The sequence below is a fragment of the Mastigoproctus giganteus genome, chromosome 10 (genome assembly GCF_048544385.1).
Source record: "Mastigoproctus giganteus isolate SK-2022 chromosome 10, ASM4854438v1, whole genome shotgun sequence".
In the NCBI taxonomy this organism is placed as follows: domain Eukaryota; kingdom Metazoa; phylum Arthropoda; class Arachnida; order Uropygi; family Thelyphonidae; genus Mastigoproctus; species Mastigoproctus giganteus.
Window position 1 is genome coordinate 14709982 of NC_143584.1, and position 27394 is coordinate 14737375.

Consider the following 27394-nt stretch of genomic DNA (forward strand, 5'->3'; position numbering starts at 1 on the left):
CCAGCATTCTCTGTTGCAGTAAAATCATTTCAGTCTTCATCTAGCCTGGTTCGAACAGAGCTGTACATCGCTAGCTTTACGAAAATAACCCAAAGGAACCAAATTCTAAAAAACAAAGCGTGAGACGCAAAGAAAAACTATTTATATTCCGTTTCTAGAGCTTTGGGCGAGATATATTTCCCAACAATTTTATCTTTGTTCATTTGACATTAGATTTGGTCAAATGAGAGGAATATTTAATTCTGTGGATTCCACGAAATGAAATGAGAAAAACTGAAAAGAGTTAATGAAGTTTCGCTTGGCACATAATGAGAGAAAGATAGAGAAGAGATGTAATGCGTTTCTTCCTCTCTCTCCGCAATCGATTGGGAATGCGTCGTTTCACGGACATCTGCAGTACGTTAGGAGCGAACGGGCTAAGAAAGTGCAAAGTAGTCACAACAGCGAAAGAGAGATAGATTGAATTTAAACTTATGCTAAAAATCCCCATGTTGTTGATATGGAAATAAAGTTCCCGCTTCTAAAATAATATTGTCATCTCGGAGAGTGCGAAATCACATTACGAAATTCGAAATTCTGCACATCTATCAGCACTACAGTGTAAACAAAGTGATCCTACAACGACACTCAATAAATGTACGTAGATGGAGAAATATTTTCCGAAGAGAAAATATGACAAAATGACATTGAACATAGTGCTGTTCTGATTGGAATACAACCTAATCACACACAAAACAATTTCCAGAAGGTTCATAAATTGAATTTGTGTGTATTGCGTGTACACATAGATGTATACCGTACTGGGTTCCAAGCTCCTGTTTCAAAAACATTGGGCCGAAACTACTTATTGGGTTTAAGACAATACATCGAATGTATCATCTTGATGGTACACTAAAGGAAGTTACACTTCCTTCAGTAAATCTCTCCATCTAGACTGACAGCGCCCCAACAAGACAAAGCAGCGAGATACTGTCACGTTGTGACAACCTATCCTTTAAAACCAAGAACGTTATCAAAAAATAGTTTACTTCTAGTCTAATGCTAGAAATTCTTTTAAATGGACATTATTTAAGAGAACTCAGAACATCATTTAAAAATAGACATCAGTCATTAATTGATTAATTATGTTTATGGTGTTCCTACTCTTGGTTAACCTAAATTTATTGAAAGCAAAGAGTTGTTTCATGTTTCTAGTAAAGGCCTTCAAGAGACGTAAACAACTCCTACTGCGATTCTTATCTCTACTTTAAAGCATCCCTGTGAATTGTTTACGATGGTAATGACTTTAGTTTTTAATTCTAAGCCATTTGTTTTATTCTTTTCTCTTCTTTCCTTGATAAGAATTTTGTACGTGTGGAATCCCTCATGGAAATGGCATATTATGCGCTAATGCACACAATCCGGCATTATCTGACTGCCTGCTTGATGCAACCTGATATGGACACGCGACTCTGATGGATGCTTAATAAACTGGCCACTCAGTGCATATTTGATCCACAGAAATTGTTTAAACATTTACTGAGCAGATCTCTGCTAGAGCTGAGTTCTTAAAAACTCCAGTTTTTTTGCGTCATTACGTATAGTGTTCGGATTTGTATCGGAGCTACATTGCACGATTTTAGGCGGAACAAGTGGGGCTTCCCCCACCCCTCAGGTTTTCAATTACTGTCTGTGAGAGTGATTTAAAATCTGTGTCAAATATGCCTTCGAAAACCTTTTATTTATATATATAAAATCAATAATTTTCCTGGAACGTGCATGAAAAAAAAAAAAAAAAAAGAGAATACAGTATATCCTAAATATTTTTTTCTAAAACCAATAAAGAGAAATTACTACAATCTGACAAATCGGATTGTGGACAAAGGGAATAAAATAGGATTTGATTATCCGATCCAATAAAAACAAATGGTAGGGCTCAGCCAGCTTTGGTAATGCTCGACCAATTCTTTCTAAAAGGCTCAAATATAAACATGTAAAATGGAGCATCACTTATTTCCATTCAAGTGGAACTAGCTTTCTCAAGAATACATATTGCCATAATTTCACTGGCCGCTTGATATTAAACAGCTTCCGGAAAACTCCATTTTTAAATCGCTGGAACTCAATTCACCTTGAGAAATTATTTTATGTTCACCCTATATATCAGTTATATTGGTTGAGCTAATCGTTCTCCCAGAGTACATTAAAACCATGAAAATAACAAAAACCATAATTTGAGCTTTAATTTACTGCTTTCAAAATTGTTACGGTATACTATCAACGCACAAATTAAAAGTAGCAGTGATTGCACAGACCGATAACTACGATTTTAGCCCTACAGTTCTATTGCCCGGGGTTCCACAAAACCAGCTGCTTCCTTCATACCCAGAGGAGCTAAAAAAACATATTAGGCATCTTAATCGAACCGTGGCTGTCTGCTTCCCGTCAATGTCCACGCTAAATTACCCTTTACGCTACAGTTCCGTCGACTCGTAATGCTAGATCGATATTATACCGGTAGAACGCTATTTGTACGAACGCAAGATTAAGGAAGAAGATTACGGACCAACATATCACTCTCGTCACACAAACCTTCTGTGACCAGAGCTGTCACCAACTGTCTTCTAAGCTAAAAAAGTTAGTGAAAGTTAGTAACACCGTTAGAAATCCTGTCTGCCAGAGCTTAACGAAAAATTCCTATTAGTTTTTTTTTTTTTTTTTTAATCTTCGATTCAGTGCGGGTAGGTTTGCGATTTTTTGCGGGGAAAAGGGTTAAATTCGCTTGACAGAATTACAAAATTTGTGCACTTAAATTAATTAATTTGTTTGTAAATTTGATCTTAGTATTTTTTGACGGTTGAGAACAAGGTTACAATTACTGAAGAAGAGGTGGTGAAAACATGCTCGAAACGTATGCTTTTTTTTTTTAACTATCAGTAATAAATAGATTAGATTGTAAACTTTACACGGGCGAAGTGCTTTCATTTCAAATATTTTTATTTAAATTTATTTGAAATATTTAAACCAGGGGAATCTAAATGTTTTTGGTTATGGGATAAAACAGCTGAAATACTGGAAGTCACGGGCAACAAGAACGGTTCCTTACAGCTAAATATGTATTTAAATATAGGGTTTAATATTTGTTGATAAGTTTATATTTACAGTAACTTTTCTTACACTTATTAAGTACGAAGAAAAGAGTTCCAACATTGATAGAAAACCGCAAGTGTAGATGGCATCTTTATTTACAAACGCTCTAGATTTCACCTTTGTTCAGATTATCCTTTGAAACAACTGGTTTAATGAAGAAAGAAAATCTGTTTATAAATTAACCGCTGTAAAGTGCAACTTTATTTTTTTAACTTTTATAACCAATCTCACTAGGAATTCTCTGGGACAAATAAGCCTATCATAATTCTTTTAATATACACGTTTAAGAAAATACATATTTAAAATTTTACTCTTACAGGGTGGTAATCATGGGTTCCATGATTTGTGCTTGTTTAAAAACAGCCGGAAAATTATAACAAAAGTTGTGATATCACAAATATAAAAATTCGTAGAAATAAATCCTTAAAACGAATAAGATTAGAATGTTCTATTTTTATTGAAGGAAATAAGAATTAGTCCACGGATTAGTTAGTTCTTGCTGTTTGCGCTGGGTCTACTCACTTTTAGGTAGGTGTACCTAATAAAGTGGCCACTTGGTTTATATACATTTGTCTGTAGAAATGCGAGTTCACGACCAATTTGCGTGTTGTGCTGACTAAAAAACCGGAATAACTCATTGAGGAAAAACCTTATTCTCTTCCATGTGAGATCGATTACCTACCGCCTCCACTGAAGATGACGTTAGAAATTCCACAAGCCATCGAGGAGAATCGATTTAAACTGTACAGCAACGCGAAGATCACGAGGAGTGCTTACTCAGGACAATCCTCTTCTACCGGGTAATGCAGCAAATCAGACAAAAGCTGTTATTAAACTTTAGGTGCAATATACGGTTTGTTTATTTAACCTAATAAATACGACACCTGGAAGCACAAACTCTAAGGAAATATAACAAATATCTGTAGCGCATGCGATATATAGAATATAGTACTTTGGGGGAGATATAAAGCCTCAAAAATGCAGGATTTTATTTTATAATCACTAATGGACGGACAGGAAATTAGGAACAATCTAACACAACTTCGTATTGACCAGGTGTGTCGGATTAAAGAGAACTAATTCGCGGTTGAGTGGATGGTGGCATTGCATTGTAGAAGCCTTTCCAAAGAATCCTTGGCTTGCATATCTCAATTGCACTTGTAGGTGCCTAAAGATTGAAAGTAATTAACGGATAAGAGGGTTTTTCTTTTATTTTACTTTTCCGCCTAAATGGGCAGAATACTTTGCGAATTAAACGCGTCAAGTAAACTGCTTCTTTACACTAATACACCACGCTATTACAAATAACTTTTTTTCTGAAAAGAATAACGTTGTTCAAAGTGTTCATAATTAAATGTGTGATACGTTACCTTGTAATCAAGTTTGGGTTTGAGTTCATGCCCCATCTTTATATGAGAGTTGAAAAGTTCTGAGACGATACCTGTTATTCGGAATCGGAACTTCGGGTAGTTCAGATTCGAATAACAAATACTTTCAAAATGCAAGCATTCATATGTTTGTTGCTTCACAAGTGATGGGGCTCGGAAAACTACCAGGGTTTCGGGAAAAAAAAAAAAGAAACATGCAATCCTCCACGAGGACACATCACAAGAAAGTGTTTACTGTTAAGGCTTACGTGAATCTAAATAATTAATTCTCTTTTTTTTTTTTTTTTTTTTTTTTGGCTGATGCTGTAAAAGCTTTCTTTCTTGCATCATATGCCTCTATTAATGCTAATAAATAACTCTAGAAGGTTAGGAATGCCCTAAATTCGAGCATATACTATCTAACATTAAAATGCAGACACCCTTCCGTTGATAGTTGGTCGCGTCCTACAAACACCACATGTCAGTCAGACGATTAAGAATACAAGATCCGTGAACGACAGAGTTAACAGAGTTCCAGAGCGGAATGATGATAATAATAATAGGGTGCCACATAAGCAATCGGTCTGTACGTGACATTTCAAAAACGGCACTGAATGATCAAGTCGACGATTGGTGGTGTGATCTGCAAATGGAAGCGGACTGTGCTAAAACCATCATGACACGACCAAAAAAAAATCTCCCAAACTGACTGGAGCCCTGCAAAGAATCATCCACTCAGAACGTAGGTCGACGTTGTTGCAACACACAGACTCTCAATGAGAAGATTGGTACACATGTCAGCACTAGCACAATGCACATGACGGTTTCTGATATGCGTTACCACGGTCGTGCAATCGTCCACAAGCCACTAATCACCCCGACTAATGTCAGACGCCGTCTAACTTAGTGCAAGGCCCGCCGTTCTTGGACCCTAAGGCCAACTGAAAGCTGGAGTGACGAGTTATGGTACATGGACCACCAGGCTAACAGTCGCAGCTGGGTATAGCTGATGCCCGGAGAAAGCTACCTGCCGGACTGTATCGTCCCAACAATGAAGTTTGGGAAAGGCAGCGTGATTGACTGGGGACATTTTTCATGATTTAGTCTGGGACCATTGTTTCTTTGGACAAAACCATGAATACAGACGTCCTGTGCAATAATGAGTTACCTGCATTGTGGCAGCACATTGCAAGGCCCTTCCCTGTACCAGCAGGACAACGTTCCATGTCACACTGCTCTCGTTATGAACTGGTTTGAGGACATGACTGTGGAAACGTTGGACTAGTAGCCAGCCCAGAGCCCTGACTTCAATCCTGCAGAGAGCCTCCGGGATGAATTGTATAGAGGGATACGCATGAGGAGAGACTGCCCTCCCCACCCCCAAAAAAACAGAGCTGAACTGGTTGCCGCTTCGAAAGCCCAATGGTAGAAAATATCGGAGGGCATTTACAAAAAACTGGAGGACAGTGTTCCGCGGAGACAAAGTTTGTCATCAAGACAAAGTTTGAGCACGCGTAATTAGTTTATCTGTAAATAAATGTTATTTGTATATATGCAGGTTTTCGGATATTAACGGTAGGGTGTATTTTCAATCATATCAGGTCAGCATACCTTTTCACGAGCCCAAATACATTGCTCTGCTAAAAAGATGTACTGAATATTGCATGCAGAAGTACTAGACTACTATATAATTCATATTAAATCAAGTAAATGTAGGGCAAAAAAAGCCTCATGCTACCAGAGCTAAAAAGCATAGTACAATTAGAGCACAAACTGATTCTGTACGTAGCATTCAGAAAACATCAGTTTTTAGAGTAATGCAATACCAAGGCAACTCGTGGAGAGGCGCCTATACGTATGAGATCGGTGTGCTAAGTAGCAAAGCTAGTTTTCTCAATGCTGCATGAGAACAAGACTACGCCCTAACTGTACAATAGTTCATATTATGGCTTAAATTGTTTTAAGCGTGGGAAAGATTTCTCCAAGATGCACACCAAAACGGACTGTTGGGCGAATTGTGACATTTGAGTTAGAATGTACAAAAACAGCTTACTCCAAACAAATCAGCTTGTGGCGAGTGCAGTAACTGAAAAACCGTACAATCCTAGGTGCTATTGATTTTCATAAAACAGGAGTAACAAGGGAGGAAAGTTCCTCTCCCTTTAAACAGAAATATTTATCATAAAATTAGTTAAGAAAATTATAATCATTTGAACGGCCAGCAATTTGTTTATAATTTCCGAATTTTAGTTGCGATTTTGTCTTTAATTTTCTGATTTCATCAAAGGAATCTGCAACTTCGTATTAATAGAATCTTTACACAAGTGAATACCATCCACACTTAGGAAATCGACCTCCATGATTTATGCATGAATTCGGCCATCATCCGCACTGAGGTGGACTACCACATTTACATTTGAAAATTACGTTGCTTTAAAAAAAATATCTGGCACGTTTCTTGATTTCTTTATTGCTGTTTAAATTACGATATACCTAGCTTAATCCTCTTTCTTTTTTATACTTCCGTCTTCTCCCTTTCAAATAATCGGTGCAGTTTTTATTTCGTCTGTGGAAAAAGAAACTGTACTCAATTTAGGTAATTGCCTTTCGCCTAAAAAACAGATACGAAATAAAACGGAAAAGCTGGTTCACACAGCGGAATATCGTTACTGTTAGATACTTCTAAGACATTTTCTATTAGGAAATTCAGATCTCATTTATCAAACTAGAGACTCTAAAGGAACTACAAATGAAAAATAAGCAATGAGCAAAAAAATATCAAAAGAAGTTAGTCTGAAAGGAAAGTTTGTCCGAAATTAACTTAACCATTTAATCAAAGGAAATGATTAAAATTTAGGATTTTCAAATGAAAATTAAAAAAAAAAAAAAGTTTGTATGATATCCACCGAACAAACATACATAACTCAATTTAATTAAACATTGTTTTAAGTATTTTTTTTTTCTTTTTGAAATTCATGGTTTAATACTAATGACCTGCGATCCATTTCAAAATACGTATACCAGTGTTCTAAACAAACGCAAAATAATTTCTAGAACTACACAATCCTACCAAAAGTCATGGGTTTTCAAAATATGCAATATTTTTTGCATTGTAAACAAATTAAATGAATCTGAAATACACCAGCATTAGTTGACTGATCAAATTAACTAATGCTGATGTGGGTGGGCTTACTGCGATGTGGTGCCACTCAGAGGTTCATCAGAGTATGTTATAAGCCAAATGACCGAGGAGTATGGAGATCTCTTTAAGCAGATTTCGATGCGTTAGTAAATACGATTGTCTCAGCATGGTCAACTTCAACCTACCACTTACAGAATGGAATATGTAACCGGAAATACGCTATATGTTAATAACAGATTTTTGAATAAACTGGAAGATTACTACTAGAGGTAAGTCCTCCCACTATGTCGAAAACTTAACAGTGGGAGGAGTACTACAGTCACATTAAAATGCGTTGTATCTAAAGCTACGTGGCCAAAGCTAAAGGTTGATTAGTTGTTGTAGGGTTTTAGGCGCATCATCAACTTAGGCCGCACTGTGCCGTATATAATAAGTCTGTAAATTGCGATTTGCTTTTTGCTGGACGAAAAACACAAGTTTCCGGGGGGGGGAGAACCCATATTACCCTCGTATAAATCTGCAAAGTGGCGAAAAAGGCCCATAAAAACTCCTTACGTCACTGACGGGACTCGAACTGAGGTCTCTTTTCAATCCGATGTGGAGAGGACGGTGATTATATCAACTGTGCTACCCAGGACCAAAGGTAAAGGCGAGAACTTCCATTTCAAGAGAGGCAACTGTAACGGATTGAAATATTTCTAACCGGAGAGAATGCAGTCGGATATAAACATTCTATGGAAAATATTCAAGGATTTATCCTTGAAGCAATGAGGATATTTCGTAATAGTGGAGAAGGTCTGTAAGCGTAAGGTGCCAAAATGGATTTTAAATGAGCAAAAGAAAGAAGTATGGACAGTTACATACAATCGTGTGATTCCGATTTGTATGATCTTTATAAGAAAATGTAACAGAACCACTGGATGGCAAAAGCTGATTACAAGAAAGAACTTACAAAGCCAGTTAGGAAAAGAAACAGGGAGTTCTTCTCATATGTGAACACAAAAAAAGAAGAGAGCAAATCAAATAGGTCCCTTAACTGATTTTAGCGGAACGTTCACAAAAAAATCAATAGCAGAAATGACAAATGAGTTGAACTTCAACGATATTTAGAGTGTAATGAAAGCTCGAATTTCTGGCGAATGTCGAATTGCTGTAAAAAAGTGATATAATGATCTCAGATAAACATTTATTAGAAAATGCTATTGAGGTTAAAGGAGAGAAAGCTCCAGAGAAGATTTGTTATTTGGTTTTTTTTTTTAGGAGCATTAGCAACTAAGGCCATATTGCTCCGGGGATATGCGGTGGTCATTCCCTGACCTTTCCGCATCTTCCGTATTTGGTGTTGACGGGCTCGAACCCCGGTCTAATCAAGAAGCGTGTGCTACGCACTGCTGCTCCTTCCCACCTTGCTACGGAGGCGCCTCCAGAGAAGAAAAAGGGTTCATGAGAGCGTATCAAACTGTTGGGAATGTAACTCAAAGAGGTTAGGCCAATAGCCTAATTACCCATTTGTTGAATAGTATGAGTGCAACAATACAAGTATTTGTATTGTTAAAATCATACCATCATGTTACTCTGCCTGTCATGTTTTGTCGCAAATTACACATGCAGCGCTACGAGATCTGCAAGAAACGATAGTATCCGAGCATAATACGCTATCGAAACTGACTTGGCTCAGGATCTCAACAAGTACAAGCACGAGCTGGTAACGTTGCACATGGACGCTGCTCTCCATTCCCCATCTCCCATCCCTAAATTTCGCCTGGTGGGCCCTACAACTCTAAATACTTTCGCTGTTCTTAACAGTTCCCTCCAGTGAGCTGCCTCTACAGGGAGTGTCCCTCTATTTCCCTTCTGATTTCCTGGTGGACTTATCATCCACCTTCTTAGACTTGACCTATGCTCCAAACTCGAATTCAAACCTATAAACCTACAAACTCAAACCTATCCTGTCACCCCTCGCGCTTTCTTACAACAACCCCCCCCCCCTCCCTTTTTTATGGTCCCTTCCCGGCAAGCTCAGGCGATGCCAGGTTCGCCCGGCCAGAGACCTTGTAATCCTGCTTCCTGTCCTATCTCCCTATGGTTGTGAACGTAAACTAGGGATCGTGATGTTTCATGGGCCCCTAGGCTAAGTGGCCAGCTCAACAACAGACCAACATAACCTAACAAGACTCAGACCACACAATTATCTACAATGTAGATCATTTTGTGATCTGAGTAATAAATAGTGTAGATTCCACACTATTTAGCCTTCACAGAGTTTGTATTGCGTCACAAAGTTACATCGCAGTGTTGGGGGGGGGGGAGTACCACAGTACCGCTTGATCTGCGGTACTCCCCCCATAACGCTTTCTTTGTACGGTTCATCGCATGGCGAGTGTACTAATGCTTTGTGATGTTCTCGCAATAAACACAGAGGTTAAGACGAGACAAATGGTGTTCTGACAATCATACTTCTTTGAAAGTCCGAGAGTTCCTGTTGGCGAACGGTCACACAGCTTTATAGTTTTCCTGTACACGTCACACAACAAGTGACCAACTTCGAGTTACATATTTTTGCGCTGCATATTGGCTAAATCTCCATGGTTCTAATAAATTGGCAATTTATCAAGCAGTTTAATTTCCTAGACATTGAACTTGTATAATGGTATTTAGGCATAGGCTACAAAATTTTGAAAAAGAATATAGTTATTGCAAAAAAGTAGCCGATACACATTGTAAATTAGAGGTTTCTAAACTGTCGAATAGCTATACAAGTGTATAAAGAGGTTTCTAGAGCGGAACTCAAGGCTACCGAAGAAAACGCAGAAGCTGGACACAATGAGAAATTACTGTCTGATTCGAACGAACATTTTCATATTTATGTTTGTGCGAGAACCGGTGCATGTAATATTCAGAGCAGAGCCGTAGCAAGGTCACTGTGACTGTTCAGGCACAGATCACAATTGACATGGGCGTAAACAGTTTGTTCCCTCTCCTTTATTCTGCATTTTGCGAGATAGGAATGACGCAACGGGTACATCCACGTTATTACAGAATAAAATAGGCATGTCAAGTTCCAAAATTTTGTATCAATCAAAGCGTTTCTTGTTTTCCTTCTTGTTAGAAAAAGTTGTTCCATTGTATATATAGTGTTTTAATATGAGTACAGTACGCAATGTTTTCTAAGTTATGCCCTACAGGAGTTAATTTTTACTGACGGACAGCCATTTAATATTAGAATACCTACTAAAAATTCATATAATCTTATCAGTCTTTAAAAAACAAAGAAATAAACACACAATTTCCTTAAATCACTTATTTGTCCTAGAATCTAGTACTTAGATTATATACTTTGCTATAGAGCGAAGTAATAATATCACTAAAACTTATGAAAGATTTTAAGAACGTAATACGGTCCATTATATTTTCCTTCTCTTTTTTACGTTTTCTTCGGTCCCAACTTCTATTTTATTCGAATGTTCATGACCACCACTTGGTCTTCAATATGTTTTAATGATGCCAGTATTCTAGTACAGTACTTTGTTTACGTTAATTAATTAATATTTTGATTTTAATACAGTTATCTTAAATCTGTTTATTATTTAGTTCAGTATTAATTTGCACAATTGTTATTGGTTTAGACCTTTCGAGTAACACACACTGAACCGATCGGTTCAGTTCATTGTGTGTGTTAAAAGCCAATTTAACTAAGGCTATGAGACGCAAGTATATTTTGTCTATAACTGCGTTGGTTTGATGTTTGCTAAAAGAAAAGCAGTCACTGGAAGAAAAAAAAATATGCAGTCCTTGCCTGAGACATACTAACTTGGCCAAGTTCTGTAAAAATCCCATAAAAATTCCTTGCATCACTCACGGGATTCGAACTCAAGCATTTTCCACCAATGTGGGAGGATAGTGATTATAACCACTAATGCTACTCGTCAGCGCACAAGTCTGGAAGCCGACTGTGAAAGAAAACATCCACCTTCTCGAATGGGTCCAGAAAAGGACAACGAGACTAGTAAAGAGTTGTAAAAGCATATCCCTACGACGAAGACTCTGATGGTGTGATTTGCAGAGAATGAAAACGTGGTGGGGATAGCCACATGAATAAGTGGGGATATAAGACAATGGGGATAACCAAATGAACAAGGACGACATTATTATTATTATTATTACTAGCCATATAGTGCAAGGCCGCCTGAAGCTTATGCTGCACCAGCTAAAAAAAATTTCCGAGTTACTCTGAGAGAGAGAGAGAGAGAGAGAGAAGTAGAAGAGAAGAATGATGATATCCAGCTCAGGACCCTGGGTGTGCCAAGCCCATACTAACCAGACGTGAGCCCCTGGACATTCTCGTTTAGTTAGATGATACAAGAAAAAAAAAGGACATATACACAGGGTGTTTCAATAAAAGGTTTTGAGGGCTATCGTGCTTATTTTTAAGGTTTTGGGTATTTGTTGTCTGGACTTTGTCGTATTTGGGCTAAAATTTTTGAATTTAATTAAAATTTAATTAAGTACAACTTTTTAGATTTTACGATTTATATATTTAAACTGTGACCAATTAGCTGCTTTTTTCTCGATGGGAAAATTGCTCCCCGTCCTCAGTTTAGTCTAAAAACGTCATCTGCGTATTTCTAAAACGAGCGTTAACCAATTTTATCTGAAGGAGAAGGAAAAAAATAAAACATAATTAAATTATTGTAACCTGAGAAGACGCAACACAGATACCGAAGGATTAACCGCGCGTACATCACATACAATAAAACAGATTCACAGCGATGCTGTTTTTAGCTTACACAGAGGTCGTGGAAAAACTTTTCCATTAAGAAAAAAAAAGCAGCTGATCAGGTAAAATTTTAATTTAAATTCTAAACAGTAACACTTAGTTCAATTTCAACGTCCAATTCAAAAATTAACCCAAATACAACAACAAAAAAAAAAAAGTCTACACAACAAATAGTTGACAGCTTGAATAAATTACTTGCAGGATCGATAAATTTGAGAATTTGAAAATATGAAAGGAACAGGATGCATACTTAATAGCGTCAGGTAGCGCACGATAGGAAAGGGGAAAATTGTATTTATATTTGGAGGATGCGGAAAAGCCTAGAATCATTTGATCCTTGAATCATTTGATCGTAATTTAATACCACTAATAAACACGCTTAGTACTTTCTAATCCTCAAACACAACATCCAAATTTGATTAATGCTGTTAATTAATGATAAACAAAAATAATCAAATCCAAAGTTTTTGCCAAATTCAAAGCTTAATAACAAATACAGTGAATTCGTTCTCAGATATAAAGAGGCAAAATAAATTCGGTTTGTATACTTAATTGCGGTAGGACACCACAATATGAACAGTTAATTACTTTTGTAATTACCAGCAAGAAGACTTGATTTCAGATGATGGAGCTTATATATATACGGGTAAGCTCTCTGAATAATTGAGACATGTTTATTTTTATTTTCTTTACAGAAATCTCTTTAAACAAATATATATATATGCAAATAGAAATTCTGAAGAAATCCAATGCGCAGTAATTCTACATCTAATTTAACTGAGTTTTAATTAATGTCGAAATTTGATAGAGGGCAGTTGCATCAGTAAGAATAAAACATTGATTTATATCGTTTGGTATGAATCATACCTTTCGGATACATAATTTACAATTTATTTATAAGGATAAAAATTAAGATAGTTAATGAATTCCACTTCTCACACATATTCTACAGTTTTGTAAATATTTTAACCAAAAATTGTAATAAGCAATCTTATCGTGTAAAAACTCTGCGCATGCGGGAAATGGCCATAGCCAGAACTACTAGACAACAATTTTCGTCAGCCATCAATATCACTACCGCATGAGGAGGTGCTTGTATAGTATATTCTCGCATTAGCAATTTTCCATTCAATTAATCACTTACTAGAGCCTGACACATCAAAGCTGAGGGTTCATAATTATGACTTGTATTTGGCACAAGATGATCATTAAGGAGTGGCTGCACATTTTGTAATCAGTGCTGTGCAAAGTTAGATTAAGCCCATAAGGTTTAGAATTCATAAAGCCAACAAATCAGTGTTCACCTGTCTTAAGGAGCACCCATGACAAGATTCCAATTACTTTAATATTAAAATAAGAATTTCTTGCTAGAGTAACTGAGATTTTCAGACATCATGACATTATTTCAGCAAGTAATACCACTGCTAGTTGCAGTATATCTCTTAAAACAAATTATCGATAAAGATTATTTACTATTAATTAATTATATACTGTAATCAACAAAATGTAATCGCCTTCTATTGGTGACCTAGCTAAATGAAAATGAACTTTGACTTAAACTATTTAATTTCGTGGTAATTTATACCGACAAGCATGTACTAGGAGTTTACTGGTAGATACTTTATTTTCTTCTTAATATAATAGTTTATAACAACCATTCACGACCAAATAACATGAGGCAGTTTGTTCGCGGCTAATACACTGAGTGGACAAGCGATCAGGAACACTATTCCCAGCAGGGAAATCGAACTTATCGCTGGGTATTTCTATAGGCAACAGCAGATATCTCTGACGTCATTTAATATATGCAATGGTAAAATGGCCTTCAGCACCATGTTATGAATTTCTCAGAGCCAAGAAACCGGGTGGTCAGCGCAAACATATCGCAAAAAACAAACAGCATCTCGGTACAATGTGGATTACTGCACAAGCTATCCCACAACATACGAGTACAATGTATTATGGATGAAAACGCAATTTTAATCCAGAATATACAGAGGGGATTCTGTTTAGACCCCATTTTTGTCTTGAAATTTTAAGAAATAAACCAGTGTTTTATTATTATAATTTTTGACACAAAATGTTTAATATGTGCGTGAAATTTCTGCCGACCAATGATGATGATGTATCACGAATGGAAACAAGATATCTCAGTTCTTGGGCCAATGGAACAGAAGCAATGTAAATTCGGGCCTACAATAATCTGAATTAGCCATAGAAGAGATGTTGACTTTCGAGATGAGATATATAGGTGAAGAACTTGATTTCTTTACAGTTCAACGACAGAGATCTTTAAGAACAAAATTTGATTGAAAATTCAATGCAGAGAGAAATTTGCCAGAAATAAAGATAGTAAGATCGTTCGCATATGCAATGGTGTGCCTCTTTTCAAACTCTTGTAAGAGCCAATTGTTACGCGAGTGTCCCCATGATTGAGTCTTGGGAACACCCTAGCCTAACATTTCCGAACAAAATGCGCTCTACCACCAGAGGAAATCAAATGCCCCTCAAAATAACGAAAACAGCAAGTTCATATTTAGAGTTGGTCAATTCCACATGATGATTGAGGTTGACAAGAGCATCCCCACAGGATTTACCTTTACGGAAACCAAACTGGTGGAGATATTAGGTTATTTGTTTCAAAGATATCAATGATTCTGAACACAATAAGTCTCTTTAAAGGAGCTTTCCTAGATTAGCTAGCAATGTTAATGGTCTCTATGCCTTATTGGAAGTATCTATAGAAAAGGTACGTATCAGACAGTGAGCGACTATGAGACAGAGTGGAAAAACTCTATAAGAGATGGGTCATTAATTAACCTGACTATCCTCTTTTGAATGGATTCTAAATGCTTGAGATGTGGGGAAATATTCCATGATAGGGAGGATTTGTAATTTAAACTGAGTGGACAGTTCTTTAGAAATGAAAAGCAACGCCGAGAAGAAAAAGTAAACCAAGTTTTTTTGTTTTTTTTTTTTTTTTTGACGCAGAGGAGAGGAAGCAATATTTGTGATGTGCTTATGCCAAGAGAGAGATTAGAAGTCAGGGTAATCTTGTCCAGAAATCTGAGTCGTCGAAGATAAGCACAGAACTCTTTATTTATTTATTTTTGCGATATACAGTATACTCTTCGAACATGAGAATAGATTATTTTTCAAGACAATCGCCTTCTATCTCTACATATTCATTCCAACGACTGACAAAACTTTTGATTCTATTAGAGAAGAAAATGTTTCTTAAAAAAATGTAGCGCGTTGAACTGTATTAGGAGTTACTCCTCCAACCGGTTTTCAAGGCGAATATTCATCCGCTAATCTGATCGATCATTTCAGAATAGTTCATGCTACTTGTGCACGTGTTTTGAAAGTAAAACTTTCACATGCTGTGTGAGCATTGCAAGAGAAATTTCACCTCGTTTAATTCTGACTGAGACTATTAAAAGCATTATATGGTAAAAATTAAATAAAGTGACAGTTTCTGCTTGAGCAGTTGTATGACGCGCATTTACGATTTGTTCAGTTTATAAACTACTAAAGTTCGGCGAGGTTTTTTTTTTCTGCCATTTTTATTATTTAATTCTGTATGTCAGCTTTTTAATTCTATCGGGTAGCGAGGTTTAATGAATTATGAATAATAAGTTGTTTATTTCAATTTTAAAAATTTTGTCCGTTAAATTTATTTTTAATGGACAAAATTTTTACCTTATTTATTGACTTAATAAACGTCTAATCATTTGAAGAATACGATGGATTAAATCCAGCCAGTACCCCATCCACTTATGCTTGCCACGGCCCTTGTTATTACTATGGCACAGACGACGTCAAGAACCGACTTGAAGGTAAAACATTAAAATGAGATACGCGTCCAGTGCAGACGAAATTTTGAAACCAAGCGCCACTAGATTTAAACACAGTTGGTGTGTAATGGAAGGTTCGGAAGACTCTGCATTGCATTGCGGGTTGCTTTCTAAATATAAAATAAAACAATTTTTAAAAATATAGATAGAAAACATTTGTTTTTCCAAAATAGTATCACTTTTGTGGAATTCTTCATTTCTGTTCAATTTTCAGGGGAACACTCAATTTTCTATTATACTCTCCTTAGACATTCTTGAATTTCATTGGAAATTGGGCATACTAAATATCCTTCGACCAATGGCGGCTGGCTATGAAATGTGGTTGATCCATGACGCCACAGTAACACAGAAAAAAAAGTAAATACATTTTTGTATCTACTTTGTATTTCTAACTGATATTAAAAAAGAGAAAATGTGGTTTAATATATATCATAAAATAATTACATTAACCTATTTGGGAAATAATTGAGCAGTATTGTAATAAAGAGCTTAAGTTGTAATATTATTAATTATTGAATATTACTAAAGGCTCTGTTGAAAGTAGTGCAATACCAGGGCAACTCGTTACAAAAGCAAGTTTGTTCTGCTATAAGATTTAAATCTTACCGCCAGCAAGAACAAATGAAAGGACAGGATCAAGGTAGCCATTATAAGTGTTTAAAGATGTAAATAGTGTCCAATTGTTTGTGCTTAATTTTTTTTTTTTTTTTTTGTCCTCTCCTTTTTCCCATTATGTATATATGGGGTCAGCGTTTTTATAGTTTTGGCATGAAATTTTTACGGCCGGATGCTCTTCCTGACGCCAATCCTCACCCTTCGTCCTGGCTGGGGATATGCGGTGGTCATTCCCTGACCTTCCGCATCCTCCGTATTTGATGGCCACGGGCTCGAATCCCGGTCTAATCAAGAAGCGTGTGGTACGCACTGCTGCTGCTCCTGCCCACCTGGCTACGGAGGCGCCTTGTTTGTGCTGTAGATGTACTTGAAATATGACCTTCTAAAACTGCTCAACCACTAAATGTACCTCTCTAAAATCCGGCATCCCTTAATCCTCGAGGACGCCAGATTTTAAAGAGTTTACTGTAATAAGTTTGAATAATGATTCATGAATTTTTGATACATGGATAACTCTCGGGTGACCCAACAAAGAATAAATGGTGAAGAATCAAGTACAGCATGATGTAGCTGAACAGTTGTTGTTGGTGAGAGTTTTAAGTGCATCAGAGAGTTATGCCATACTGCGCCGTATATATTAAGACTGTAAATTGCGTGTGCTCTGTGGGCGATTTGTTGTTTTAACAAAAAAAACTCGAGTTATCGGAGAAAGCTGAATAGTCTGGTAAGATTTTTCCCGGGAAATAGGGTTACGTTTTTAGTGATCTGAACATAGGGTCAGAGAAACTGAGTACAAACAAAATATACAGGAATCTTTCCCTAAAATCATCCTGTACTCAAGGGCTGCTAAACGTATCTCGAAGTAGAGATAATAACAATAAGAAAAATCCTGTGGCAAGTTACAGGCCTCCTCAATCGGAAAATAATACCAAATTATCTCCACAACAATGAAGCGATGGTGGAGGCCATCCACACAGCCATGTACTGTGCTGCCGTAGCAGCCACCACCATGATCAATGGAACACCAATAGAAGAAACCAGCATGGAAAAGGCTTCAGCAGAAGATAAACGAACTAAGAGTCAAGATAGGCCAAATGAACCAGTACCAACGAAGTAACAGGAGTAAGAAGCTGATTACAAAAGGGAAGAGGACACATCCATAGCAAACACGAGACTAAAAATTAGAGAATAGCAGAATACTTAGACACTCTGAAACAACCTTCTAGCACTCAGCAAGAGACTACACCGATACAAAGAGTCCACAGAAGAGAACGTACAACCGGATCTTCGAGGAAAATCAAAGAGCCTTCTACAGAAGTATTGGACAAGAGAGAAAAGAAGGAAACGGACCACCCCAGAAGAAAATAATCGAGGAGTTCCGGGGGAAAATATGAAGCAGTGAAATAACATATAACAACCGAGCACCCTGGATAGAACTAGAACAGAAGTACAACAGAAGATGAAGTCCCACAACTGGCGAACCAACCCCAGAGATAGATAACATCTACGACTACTGGTACAAGAAGTACACTTACACACACAAGAATTTAGCAGAAAAGTTCACCCAGATTATAAGTCACCGTCCTCCCACACCGAGTGGAAAAGGCCCGGGTTCGAATCCCGTCGATGACGCGAGGAACTTTGGGCTTTTTTTCACTCCATGTCTGCGTTAGTCGGTCTCAGGCGTAGATAGCAAGGTTCCCCCCCCCCCACCAGAAACTGGGGGTTTTCGTCCAGCAAAAAGACAAATCGACCATAGAACACTCGCAATTAACAGACATAAGACACAGACCGGCACATAAATTTAATTATTCGGGTGGCCTAAATATAAGTTTTTTTTTTTTTAGTGATAAGTCACCCAGAGAATTCCCAGAGTTTCTTACTCAAGGAATCACCTACCTGAAGACTAAGGACCAAGATAAAAGAAACCCGGCGAAATACAGGCCGATCACTTGTCTACCAACAATATACAAGATCCAGATGACATCCTTAGCCAAGAAAATATTAAACCAGTTAGACAGCCAGAACATCATCGCAGAAGCAGCAGATGAGTAGATGCAAGGAGCAATTAACCATTGAGCCCACAGTTATAGGCAAGCCTACAAGAAGCACCGTGCCCTGTACATGGCCTACATCGACTACCGCAAGGCCTTCGACTTCGAGCCTCATAGCGGGCCAACAGATATGCTGAAGATATACAAAGTCAATCCCACAGTGACAAACTTCTTAGAAGCAAGCATGGCGAAATGGTGTGCCACTGTCAAAGTGGAAAAAATCACAAGATCGATCCTCATCGGGAGTAGGAATCTTTCAAGGAGATGCCCCGAGCCCACTGTGGTTCTGTCTAGCACTCAACCTGCTATACACTATGCTCAACAACAGCAAGTACAGATATACCCTCAAAGAAGGAACAACCTGTAGATCCTCTCCCAACCGATATATATGGATGACACCAAGCTCTACGGGGCAACTGAGAAGAAACTCCAACAGTTACTCCGGATCACTGAATAATTCAGCAATGACATCAGGATGAAATTTGGACTAGGCAAATTCCAGACTCACGTATTAAATCAGGGAAAATTAGTCAGCAGAAACTACCATCTGCAGACTGGTAAAGAGATCGAAGCCATGACAAAGGGAGAGAGACCTGTGTACAAATGGGAATGATGCAGGCTCAGCAGTTAGAGCATAAGGAGATCAAGGCCTGCTTGACCGAGAAATACCATCAGTCTCAGAAGCTTGCTCAAGTTAAAGCCAAAAATACCTATGCAGTCCCAGTGCTAACATACTCTTTCGGGATCATAGAATGGTCTAACACTGAGTTGGGGAAGACCATAAGAAACACAAGGACAATGATGTCCAACCGCCGCCCACACCACCAAAAGTCAGCCGTGGAGAGACTGACCATAGCTCGGAAAAAAGGAAAGGCCTGAGAGATCTCAGGGCAACAGAAGATAGCAACTGAGAGCCTGAAGGACTACTTCCAGAAAAACACAGCGCCACTCTACCAGGCAATAAGAAAGACAAACGGCATATCCCACTCAACCTAAGCGAAGCTGCCCTCCCGCCCCGACGGAAGAAACGACGATAGAAAGATAGGCAAATAAGACCCTCCACGGCAGATGCTACAATGATCTCCATCAAGACCACATAGATAAAATGGCTTCCAGGGCATGGCTCACGAATAGGACGCTCTTCCCCGAGACTGAAGGATTCATGCTCGCCATCCAAGACCAGCTAATCAACTCCAGGAACTATAGAAAATGAATCACTAAGGGCCCCGGGGTGACAGATGACATGTCGAATGCCACCTGGCCTCACAAACGACCCACACATCACCGTAGGATGATCACCCAAACGGAGTACATTCATACACACGACTAGGTCGTCAGGATAATGCATGACACTAGGAAGGAAGGAAATACCAGCTGATCAAAGAAAAGTGTACTGTATTACAAGTACGAATCCCAGGCTGTACTAGATCTAACCTACAAGATGCACTGGGACCGCGCGCCATAACAGACAAGACAATCCTGCACAACAGACCAGATATAGCCCTTGTTGACAAGAAGGAAGAGGCTACCAATCTGATCGACAGTGGTGCCCAACACTGCAACCTCCAGATAACCTATGAGGAAAAGATCAGGAAGTTGAACACCTGACTTCTTAAGACAGAAAGTCAAAGAGGTGTGGAATATGGAGCGAGTAATGGCCATCCCGATCACCATGTCAACCACCGGCATGGTGCCAAACACCCTACAGAAGAGTTTAGCAATAATAGGCCTTCCATAGAACACGTACAAGAAACTCTAGAAAGTCGCAATCCTAAACAACTGTAAGATACTCAGAGTTCCTCGATCGACGCTTGGTACTGTCCCTGTGCACTTGGTACCAGTACCCGTCATGGGGTGGAATCCCCCATCAGGGAGAAATAATAACATAAGAATAACAATAATAATATTTTTAGAAAATAATCTATCGACAGTTCCATTAAGAGCAAGAACTAAAAGTCACATAATTTTTGCAAGTTCCAGAGGTGTACTTTTGAAATACAAACTTCGGGAAGAAAACAATAACCACGGACAGTAAGCAAGATCGCTTAGGCCTCTCTTTGAGCTCTTCTAAAATGAAGATTTTTAATCAGTGAAAAGTGACTAAATAATAAGCTTTCGTCAATTTAAAACTACATATCAATTATATCTCTATACATATATGGTACTTCCTCCCAAACGTGTGCACTTTTAAAAGTATTCATTCCATAAATTTGAATTTATTGAATTGGGGTTCAGTCCAATTTGATAGGTATCTAGAAGTCGTTTAACGCACATCAAATATCTCTTTAAACCATTTCTTCACCGTGAATTTGCGACGATTTAAAATTTTGCAATAAATTTAAACATTTCTATCGTCTGATACACGTTACTCGTGATCTCTATTATGCAAATTTCGGACAGTCAATTTCTAAGAACCGATTGAATATACAAAACGTGCTATGCATAACATTAAAGTACGTTTCATGTAATGGTGAAAAAAAAAATAATTAAATAAATATCAGCGGCTTTTTTTCGATACTTCAAAACTCGATCGATCGCTCAGTGTAAGGTTAGCCAGCATTTTTTTTAATGTGCCTTCTAAAGAACAAAATTGTCAAAATTACAAAGTGCGTAATGAAAATAACATCACACTCTTGAGCAAGATCAATGAAGACCGCAAGGCAGATTATCCTATCACACAAAGTTGTTGTTGTTGCAGAGTTTTAGGAGCATCAGCAACTAAGATCATATTGCTCCATGTATATTGTCTTGCAAGCGCTCTGAGGTCGAAAAAACCATGCTACTCTCGCCTGAGACACCGATTAACTCAGCCACGTTGAGAAAAAACGCATCATCGACGGGACTCGAACCCAGGTCTTTTCCATCCGGTGTGAGGAGGGCGATGATCTACCAACTGAACCTGCCCACGAGGGCTATAAACCATCTCACTTGGAATTGGCCCTTTTAGCCCACAGGATGCCTCTGCAGGATGCCTACAGCGGGTGCAGTAAAAATCTGAACCACTAAGGTTAGTTATAGTTAGAATAGAAGGAAGGGTAATATATGCCCAGTTATTGTCCTTATTTTCTTAGAATCACTTCTTGCTTGATCTACTCAGGCATATAAACTTCCAGTTTTAACAGCACTAGAAATGCGATTGTCTTTTTATAAAGTAGATCTAGCTTGAAATTGAAAACGAATTGCAGTTTTTATTGGATGATTTTTATCATCTGCAAATGAAGATGATAAAAACGGCTGCGTAAAGCAAGTTCAAAATTTCATTTAAAAAACTGCTGCATAAAATCACGTTCAAAATTTCTGCAAACCGGGCCAATTATGCATCCCAAAAAAAAAAAAAAAAAAAAACTTTGGAGACATGGGAACAAGGACAAATTCTGTAAACCGGCAAATCTAGTAATAGTAATTGTTGTAGGGCTTTTATTTATGCGCATAAAAATCTCAGACTATAATGGGCCGTATATATTATGTTTATAAGCTGCATATGTTCGGTTGAGTTGCGTGTCTGCTGAATGAAAATCAAGTTTCCGAGAGGGAAAAAAAACGTGCGATTCTCGCATAGACCGACTAAGTCGGCCATGTTGCAGGAAAAAACCCACAATTTTTCGAGTCATTAATGGGATTCGAATCCGAGCCTTTTCACCCGGTATGGCGAGGACTTATATGCACTTAAACTATTACATTAGGGTCACCAGGAATATTAATTCAACTACCCATGTGTATTGTGTCTGTAAATTGCGTGTGTTCTCTGGTTGATTTGCCTGCTTTGCTGGACGAAAACCCCCAGTTTTTCCTTGGGAAAAAATATTGCTATCTTCACCTGAAACCGACTAACTCAGCCACGGAATGTAAAAAGCACATAAGCTTCTCGCATCATCGACGGGATTGAAACCCCGGCCTTTTCCACTCGGTGTGAGGACGGTGACGATACCACTGTGCTACCGCGCAGACTGCTTATGTGCACTTTGCTATCAGCGAGCTGGCCATCTAGTCACAAGAAATATTTATAGTAGTCTTAACTCGTAAGTCAGCAGAACGAAGCGATGTGCCACTCTAAGAAACTTTCATTGGCTACATACAGCAAGTAATCCATGCATGCACACAGAAACACTTCTACTGCCTGCTTACCAATTATGGCTAAGTTGTGGTGTTTCCGCAATAAATAAATAAATAATTCATTAAACTACCAGTTCACATTGCCAGCTGTCATTAATGCTTGACTGTACTGGATATAACCAGCCGGTGGCTTACCACTCGGGACAGTGGCGTAGCTACCATGTAGGCAGGCAAGGAAATTGCCTCCGGGCCATTTAGGGGCCCCCGGCGTCTTTGGCTGTCTCCTGTTTTTGCAATTTTCATTAATTAAGTAGGGGCCCGAACGGTTTGCCTCCGGGCCCGAAAAAGGGTGCTACGCTACTGACTCGGGAGGTATACTAACCTCCTTTAGAGTTGATAAAAATAAAATGAAATTAAGGTGTACTGATACCTTAATACGTATGTAAATACAATCCAATTACTGTATATCTAAACATTATTAACTTATAAAAATATGAGCACACGTCTGCTGGTTCTCATACTTAAATTAATTTTGTTTACACTTGAGTTTAAACAGGGCCGTTCTGCGGGAAGGGAGCAACGCCAAACTCCCAGTTAAAAAAGGGTCCCAAACCTCAACATAAATCGACCCTTCAGTTCGGGCTAACTACAGCCTCAATTGTAGAGGATTAGAATTTCTTCCAATCATAGCCGAGAATCGAACCCAACCTCTCCAAACGAGTGAACTTGGCTTACATCACGCATTCACTGCGGTGAAAAATTTGTACTTTTAAAGTGTTTCTGAAATGATCGATTATCCGAACTGATCAATCCCCAATTAGTTCAGATGACGATTGTTGGTTGCCAGTTTGTGTTCAGAAACAGATAAAACAACCTTTTCTTGGGGGTTATTTTGCCATTCAAATTTGTTAGATTTTTTCCATCATATGGCAGGCATTAACACTAGTTATGTCGATTTTTATTCATTAAATGAATTTGAAATTATTATCAGTAATGTCCGTTTCGTTTTCAGTGAAACATTTCTAAAATCTCTGAATACGTTTGTTTATCATCCCCAGTTTTTTTATTTTATTATTATTTTTTTTTTAATTTTATTTCCTCCTAAAGCTTCTCTCTCAACAAACAAAACGGTACTTCCGCTAAAACATTATTTGCGATAGGTGTGGGAATGGAAGTAATAAAATGCCAAGCCATTGCTTGGGGTTATCAGTGGTCGCAAAATGTTAATTATGGGGATATCGATTGGGTTAATGGGACCCGGCATTTTCAATAAACGCGTAGCTTCGCTAGATCTCCAAAGTTCTATTTAAACAACACGCAGTAAAACCACAGGCAGATGGGGAAGTCTAGCTAAGTCACAAGTTTAGAATCAGGGGGGAATTAACCGCATAAACGAACCTTATCAGCGTATTTATCTTGGAGAAAGCAGCTTATGAAAATTTAAGAGGGTACTGGTAAATTACCTAGCCTTCTGAATAATAATAAAATTACTGAAGTTTAAGCATATTTCGGAGGAAACTCTTTGGAGAAGAGCCCATTAAAATATCATTTTGAAATGGTTTAGTTTTAAGCAATTCGTGCCTTTAAATTCGTCTGGAATATTTCTGTAATTTTGCTCTGGATTATTTTACAGTTCCTCTTATTATATGTCTAGTGGTTTTTTTTTAATTTATAATGTAGTAAATAAAGAAACGGCTTCAGGGATACAGCCAAGAGAATCCAGCCCGAGGTCACTTATCTGTTAAAGCAGATAAAAGGCACACCAAGTCACATAAACGGAAATCCAATATCCAGTGCACGCCTATCATTTGAAATTCAACTAAGGGGGAGGAAATGCACTGAGTCAAATGTGCTGTATCGGTAAAACAGCTAGAAAGCTATGCGCATTGATCTGAGCCACGAGATTCATTCTCTTGTGTGCAGAGATCAGTTTATCGTCCCTAAAAATTGAATCTCTCTATCCCAAGAGGGAAGAAAGAAAGGAAAAACTTCGGAAATCGTAGAGCCGGAATTACACACGAAATTATAGTGGCAAGTTAAAAAAAAAAAAAAAAAAAAAAACTTCAAAGATGCTGCGATCTCGCCAGTATTTACATGATGGATATAGGCATTTGTGTAAGTTAGAATACTGTTCATACTTTTTATATCTTTGGATGAGATAAGAGGTTTCCTATTGTGCTTCAATGCATGTACTTATCTGATATAAAGTGATCATCGCTGAAAAACTGAGGAAAGATATAAATAGTAAGAGTTTGGCGACCAAATATGAAGTAAGGAAGTCAAATTCGAACGGTTAAGAAGAGAACAAAAAAAAAAAAAAAAAAAGGAAAGGAAAGAAAAGAAAAGAATTTTTTTTTTCTAATTTTAATATTGTTGAAAAGGGTATTACACGATTGCTCATGATTAAGTACTCTGAAATGAGAATAATACTAAACTACGAGAAATGTTATTAAAAAGCGAATTTTATGGAATTTAATATTTATTTTATTATTTTTTTAAATTATTTTATTTGGCTATAAAAAAATAATGAAATCCCTAATACTAATACAGTCTTTGTACTGATAATAGATTTCAATATGGAAACCTGACACGTCGAATCTCGAAATAATTAAGTAGTCCTATTGAATGGGAGTTTAACTTACTTTATGTAATATTTTCTACGAAATAAATTTCACAAATAGTTCTTATTTCCGTGAAGAAATATTTTAATATATTAGAAGGAAAATAGAACAGTAGTAACACTGAAGCAGAAGATGGAAAAAACGTCATTACCACTTCTGGCGCTTCCCTAAAGGTTGATAAACCACCAGCTACAGGCTATGAATGCTTTGAGAATAGAAATTAAGAAGCAAATAACAACAGATACATGATTAATACTATAATAATTAAGAGGGAACAAGTAACCATAGTTAGGAGCGGTCCCAGGCAAGGACTTTACTGCTACATAACAATTAACGCTTAGCCCCATCCTTATAAAATCGTGGTACCGCCCCTGCATCGTTATACAGTGGTAGTAAAAGTTTAATTATTAATAATCCCTAAAAAAAACGGTAAAGATAAGAGATTTGAAAAATTGCATTTCTGTGCACCAAACGCTTCCTAAAATACTGTTAAAAAAAAGAGGAATATAGTTTAATGCATAAATGGATCCATCCAATGGATTATAAAATGTACATATAACAGTGTTTCGAAATTATGTATACAAAATTTGGGGCATATTCTATGGTCAAAAATATATAAACATGATTCATTCAGAATCGGAAACATGTATATATGAGACTTTTTTCTTTTTTTTTTAATACTTTGGACTCAATAATTTTTTGCACATACTTTTGAAACGTACTGTACTTAAATATAAATTACACTCTGGTAACACTACCTAGATAAATAAAATAAGAATATTAATAATAAATAAATAAATAAAGTAAAGAAATAAAAATTACCCACTTCATTTTCTCATTCCTGCCAATAATTTGTCCAAACATGACATTTTTACATCAATAAATTATGAATAGCAAAATTAAAATTTTATCAAAAAATAATATTAAAATAAAACATATAAATAAAAAAAAGTAATAAATTTCTCAAAATCTTCCTAATTCATTTCACAAATATAAATGATCTTATCTCTAATGTCAACGAATTCTATTTCCATATACCGTCTTTTGAATTCTATTTTCTTTTCTTTTTTTTATTCATGGGCAAAATATTTTTCGCAGAAGACGCCAGATCCGCCAGCTACTACTGGGTAGAATTTTGTAAAAGACGAAGACTGAAGTGGCCCATGAATTAAAGAAACTGGTTTAAGAAAGGGGGAAGGGGCTTAAAGAGATGACAATTATTCACAATTATTCCTATAATTGTTTCAATATCTTAGAAAGTCTACAGAAGTCAAAAGCTTCTACTTGTCGATCGCCAAACGATAAAAGTAAAGAATTTCATTATATGTTGGCTGGCATCGTGGTAATGGCCTTTCTTTTGGTTCTGACGTCACATCTGAGTCTGATAATTCATTATCGAAATTATAAATCAATAATGTACCCAGTTCTCTCTCAATGAGGCTTTTCCTCTTTCAACGCAGATGATCACAATCTCTATCGATGTTGAATCCGGGGTATGTATGTATGTATGGGGGAGAAGATATTTTATTTTAAGAAATATTTCCTGCAGACATAATTACTGTATTCATTAAAAAAAAAAAAAAAAAAAAAAAGACACCTTAATGATCCACGGCTAATCTCTCGCTAGGATGGGGGAGCGTTTATAGATTACCTCCCCAATGATGCAGCTTTGGATTTAACTTTATCCCTTGTTTTCTGCGATACCATTACAAAAACTACTTAACCCGATTACTTGAGAATAAAAAGTCCAGAATGTTTATAATCGCTTTGAGCCATCCT

The 27394-nt window shown here is 37.3% G+C and overlaps 1 protein-coding gene across 1 annotated transcript in view; it reads right to left on the reverse strand.

The window, feature by feature from the left end:
- LOC150078776 (ubiquitin-conjugating enzyme E2Q-like protein 1) overlaps window positions 1-27394 on the reverse strand; it is a 102258-nt gene that overhangs the window by 74275 nt on the left and 589 nt on the right. The window lies entirely within an intron of this gene.